We start from the raw sequence: 6,000 nt of genomic DNA, 5'->3' as shown, positions 1-6,000 counted from the left end.
GCCTACAAAGTGGTCTCTCCTCTGCTCTGCACATTTTACTGAGGACTCGTACGAGACCTCTGATCTGTTGAGGAGCGTTGGCTATAAGCCCGGATTGAAAGAGGGTGCAGTACCAACAATTAAAGGAAAAGAAAACTACAAGAAAAGGAAAGTAAGTTCAGTTGCACCAGTTCTCCCGGAGTGTGAGCCGAGGGTTGTTGCTAAAACCTGGGACGGAACCGGACGTGACATATTATTGCTTGGGCAGTGACCTCCCAGAGGTTGTTGCTAAAACCAGTGACGTCCTGTCCTGGGTTTTAGTAATTGCCTGAGCTGAGCAGTAATGGCGGAGTACTCAGTATGGAGAAAATGGAGAATGAGTGGACCAGCCATCTGATTTCTCCGCTGGATATGCTCGCCTCAGCAGCAATATATCACCCTTATGTGGAAGAAGGAATGAACAGAGAACTGAAGAAAGAACTGAAAGTCAGATTGTTTCAAAACAATCGGCCACAAGGTCGGCCTTCAAGAAGCGAGAACACAGACGGGTAAGCTCCGACTCTCATTTGGATGCAAAACAACAAAAACAACAACACTCGTTGTTTACCTGCATTTAGATTAATCCATGTAACTTGTATTGTGTGTTTAAGTTAGCGGTATAAGATTATTTAATTTGCTTCAGAATGTGATTGTCTCAGTTCATCTGATTATTTAAATGAGCCTTTTACGTTTTATCACTGAAAATGCATGCATGTACATGTATGTTGCATAAGTTATAGCACCCATCCTGTTTTAATGAGAGTCAACCCACAATCAATGAAATCAAATCAGTCTTAGTTGAGCGAGTCGGTAATGCTATTTCTTACTTTCACTATCAATTTTTATTTATATGACTTTGGTCTATAGCTGTAAAAGGCCTCGGCCTTAAAACCGGTTCCCGCTGTGACGTCGCACTCAGGGCTGGCTGGCTCAGCGGGGCAGTGCCAATCACAACTTTGCAGTCGATTTTAACTCTCAAAAATATATTTTTTTATTCCCATTTATGCAGCATACAAGAGTCAAGGATGGAGATACTATCCACTCAGAAATGTATTTAAAAATAAAGGTTCTGCGTATCTCCTTTAAGGATTAGCTCCTTAAGTATAAACGGAGGTAGAGATAAGAATAAGAGCGCTAAGATCACTGAGCTTAGCAGGACAAAAAATATCAATGTTCTGTTTTTGCAGGAAACACATAGCTCTAGTGATGATGAGGTGGACTGGGGGATGAGCTGGAGGGGGCAGGTTTTCTTTAGCCATGGTACTAACATAAGTGCAGGAGTAGCAATACTCTTCTCGCAGCGCATGAGTCCTTCACACATTTCCTTTAGTGAAGTAGAGCAGGGTCGGGCTATTATAGTGCAGGCCACAATTTAAAATACACCTTTTATATTCATAAATGTTTACGCTTTCAATGGGGGCTCAGACCAGGTCAAACTATTCCAAAAAATTAGTAATGGACATAATGGACAATAATGGACAATCTATTCTTAATACATGACATCATTGACCTATCAACTATTCAAGAACTTAATCTTGGTCTTTTATCCATTGATCAAGAAAAAGTCTTTAATAGGGTTGATCATGAATATTTGTTTAAAACATTGAGAGCTTTTGGTTTCGGTAATATTTTTATTTCCTGGGTTAAACTTCTATACTCCAAGGCTTCTGTTATCTTAAAAGTTAGTGGTGGACTTAGAATAGAATAGAATAGAATAGAATAGAATGCCTTTATTGTCACTATACACATGTACAATGAGATTAAAGCATCTCCAATAACAGGGCAAAACAGCGTGGAGAGAGAGAGAGAGAGAGAGAGAGAGAGGAAGGGGGAAAAAAGGGGGGGGGGGGAGTGTGTAAGGGGGGTAAGGTGCACAGTCCTGAGGTGTGTGTGTTGTGTTGCACATTATGGAGTGAGGTATTGCTCATTGCACATATAAATTATTGCACGAGAGATTCACATTATAAAATAAAATATTACACATTTATGAAGTATTGCAAGGTAAGGTAGGTGCACAGACTTGGTGTATGTGCTGTGTGTAAGGTGCACAGTCCTGAGGTGTATCTTAAAGTTTAGTCATCCAGTTAAAGTTTTTAGAGGAATCAGACAAGGATGTCCTTTATCAGGACAGTTGAACTCATTAGCAATAGAACCTTTACTACATAAACTTTGACAGGATCTAATGGGGCTTCCATTTCAGGAAGTAAATGAGCAAAGTAAAGTAGCTCTGTCCGCTTATATGGATGATGTGATTGTCCTTATAAGAGGCCAGGAGAATGTAGGTAGTGTTATGTGCAATTTGACCCTATATGAAAGAGTATCATCTGCCAAAATAAACCTAGGAAAATGCACAGTATACATAATGGGTCAGTGGCAAAGGAAAGGGTTGCCAACTCTGCCAGCAGGACTGGAGTGGAGCAGGGAGAGAATTAAATGTCTAGGTGTCTTCCTTGGTAGTGAGGATTTTAAAAAGAAAAACTGGGAAGGGATTATAGAGAAGGTAGGTGCCAGATTGTCTTGATGGACTTGGGTCCTGCCCCACTTGTCATACCGGGGGAGAGCTCTGGTTGTGAACAACCTGATTGCTTTGATGCTGTGGCACGTTTCACGGTCCTAGATCCACCGGAAGCACTCGTTAAGGAGATCCAGAAGAAGCTGGTAAACTTTTTCTGGTGGCGTTATCACTGGACCAGACCTGCCGTGCTGTTCTTACCCCTGAATGAAGGAGGTCAAGGACTAATTGATCTGCAGAGTCGCATCACAGCCTTCCGTTTACAGTCAGCACAGCGTCTTCTATACAGGGGAGAGCTGGCGTGGACAAAAACAGCCTACCTACTCTTACATAAAGCTGGGAATCTGGGTGATGACAAACATCTCTTTTTGATGAGACTGGAAGAGCTGGACTTGTCCGGGACTACAGGTTTCTATCAAACCATGCCAAAGACCTGGAACAAGATCATAAAGGCTCAGAGACTTACCACACAGTTTTATGGCGATGTTGGACAGGAACCACTGTTTCATAATGACTTCATACAGAGAAGGACATTGAACTCTGCAGGTGTGAAGAGAGCGTTTGTAAGGGCTGGTCTGGTGAAGTTGGCTAACCTAAGGAGTGGAAGGACATGGAAAACTGCTGAGAGACTGAGTGAGGAGTCAGGAATAAAATCAATCCGCTTGCTACAAAGACTGTTGGACAACATATTGTCCTCACTCCCCGGTAACTTCAGAAGGGCACTCTGAACAGAACCTATCCCAGAGGTTTATGGAAGGGAACTGCTCTTCCCATCTCTGGCTATCGCTGCTGTGGTGGAAAACCAAGATGTGGAGGAACAGACACTTTTATCCTTTAAAACACCCCAACTAGTGGACTTTCCAGCACCATCAAAAAAGGCCTTATACTATCGGAGTGTCAAGGTCATACACAAGGTGACGTTGGACGGACTGCAGGACTCAAGGTGGTCGGGGTTGCTCGCACCAGGCTCGTCCTCCAGAGGATGCTGGAGATCCCTGTACAAAGCGCCTATCGAGAAACGCACTGCGGATCTCCAGTGGAGAATAGTACATGGAGCCGTGGCCACAAACAGACATATAGATCCCAGGGTAGACAGGAGGTGTCCTTTTTGCCAGGAAGAGCAACATTTATGGCTAAAGTGCGGAAGGTTAAGAAGCTTATTTGGTTTATTGAAGGAATGGTTCAGGGAATTTGAAGAGGAGCTGAGTGAGGTAAATTTCATTTTCAGTTTAAAATACAATGCATCAAAATGGAGGAAAATTAGTCTTAACTTTATGATCGGTCAGGCTAAAACGAGCATTTGGCTCACAAGGAGAAATAAAATGCTGGGATCAGGGTCGGTCGACCCGTTTCTCATGACCAAGGGTCTAGTGGCAGCTCGGCTGAAAATAGAATTTGCTTATTATGAAATGACCTCAGGTCGAGATGAGTTTGTTGAAATGTGGGGGCGAGGAGGCGTGTTATGTTGTGTGTCCGATGAATCTTTGCTTCTGTCTTTTTAAATGATGATATAAATAACAGACTGTCAATTGTGGAACAAGAATATTAGTATGTGTATATACATATACTATTAACTTAAAGTTTACCAAACTGTGATTGAATTGTTCATTTTGTTTGTTTGTTTGTTTGTTTGTTTGTTGTTTTGTTCATATACTTGTCAGACGAATCAAATTTGTATCAACTAAAATTGTTGTTAATAAAGACTAGTTGAAGGTCTCTCTCTCTCTCTCTCTCTCTCTCTCTCTCTCTCTCTCTCTCTCTCTCTCTGTCTCTCTTCTCGTCTCTCTCTCTCTGTTTCACTGGTCCCCTTTAAAGGAACCAGACTCAGTCCTCTTTAAGTGGACCAAAAAGTGGACCAACAGAAAAAGAACTCAGTTCTTTTTGTGTTCACACTGTGAATTTATTACAAAGAGGACTGGGTTCTCTTTCTGGTCCAGTTAAGCTTTGATGGGGCCTCAGTCCTCTTTCTGTTCACACCAGGTCCTCTAGAGCCCTCAGACCCCCAGTGCATGGAATTCTGGGTAATTTTCTCTTGAATCAAAATGTCTGCTGCCATGCTTGCCCTGCTGTGTTCTTTGATCAAAATAGTGCGGATTAAGGAAAATAAATTTATTCCAGCGGCTGTGGTAAGTTCCAAAAGGAAGTTGAGTTTCCCTGCTACAGTCACGTGACCAACTACGGCAAACGAAGAAGGTTAAACTACAGTGAAAAAGGCGAAGTGAACCCGGTGCGCTTTTTGTTCACAACGCGCAGATTAGGCGAACCGTACTGTTGATTTTTAGCGAACCGTACTGAGACCACCTCCTGAGGTGGTCTCAGTTCGGTTCGCTTTAAAGGGGTCTGGGTACGGTTGGAGTGTTCACATATGCACAAAAAACGCTGAGTCATCGATCAGAGTTCGGTTAGATGGCTGAAAGGGACCAAGTGTGAAAACACCCTTATACTCCTATTACTACTACTACTACTACTACTACTACTATTATTATTATTATTATTATTATAAAATGTGCATATTTTACAGTTATTTCATGGCAGTAATAACGATGTTATAACAAAACTTGAAAGCAATGACATTGTATTGTTATGAGTTTCTGCTTTGTGTGTGTGCGTGTGTTTCCTCGCACCTGCTGCACACTAATCCCACCCACTAACACTGTAACAGAGCAACATGTCCCCTGGCATGAGCAAACTGGCCTCCAGATAAAATTACACACACACACACACACACACACACACACACACACACACACACACACACACATGCAGCCACCCTGTCAAACTGGAATTGGCCATTCAGACTGGTTCCTCTGGATTGGACCATTCCACATGTGACTGTAACGTCCTGAATGCACTATAACCTTTACATCCAGTGCCACTGTGTTTACATCAAACAAAAGAAACAAAAACACAGACACACGTTTACAATACTGCATTTAATATTTACACCACGGCACTGTAGAATTCTGGACTGTGATTGGTCAGAAGCAGCTCTGACAGTAATGCATCTCACTTCTTTTATTATGAATTTGTTCCTGCAGTAACAACTCATTCGAAGGAATATGTACGAAGGACGCTTCACTAATAATAAACGGATTAAAGATGTGTGAAATTCTTGATGTGATGAAGTTTCTTGTTGAAAGAAATGTGTGTGTGTGTGATCTCTGTAAGAAGTCTGTGTAACAGTCAGAGGTGAAGCTGGAGGTTTAAGTTTTCTGACGTCTTCAGGACAGAGGAGTTTACAAAGTTGTGGATGTTACACAACATTTAATGTAATGACAAACAGATAAACATTATGACAGTGTTCTTTGATTACAAAAATTATTAACAGATTAACAGAAACCTTTACATTAATCGTGTACTGTATGCAATCAGCGTCTGTACAGAAGCACATTAAAGGATTTACTGTACTACATTTTAGATTTTACACACATGGACTTATGAGATAATTATGATATGTAGTCAGAATAGCC

The sequence above is a fragment of the Neoarius graeffei genome, chromosome 6, assembly GCF_027579695.1.
Source record: "Neoarius graeffei isolate fNeoGra1 chromosome 6, fNeoGra1.pri, whole genome shotgun sequence".
Lineage (NCBI taxonomy): Eukaryota > Metazoa > Chordata > Actinopteri > Siluriformes > Ariidae > Neoarius > Neoarius graeffei.
The sequence above is the reverse complement of the archived record's forward strand: the minus strand, read 5'-3'. Positions refer to the sequence as shown.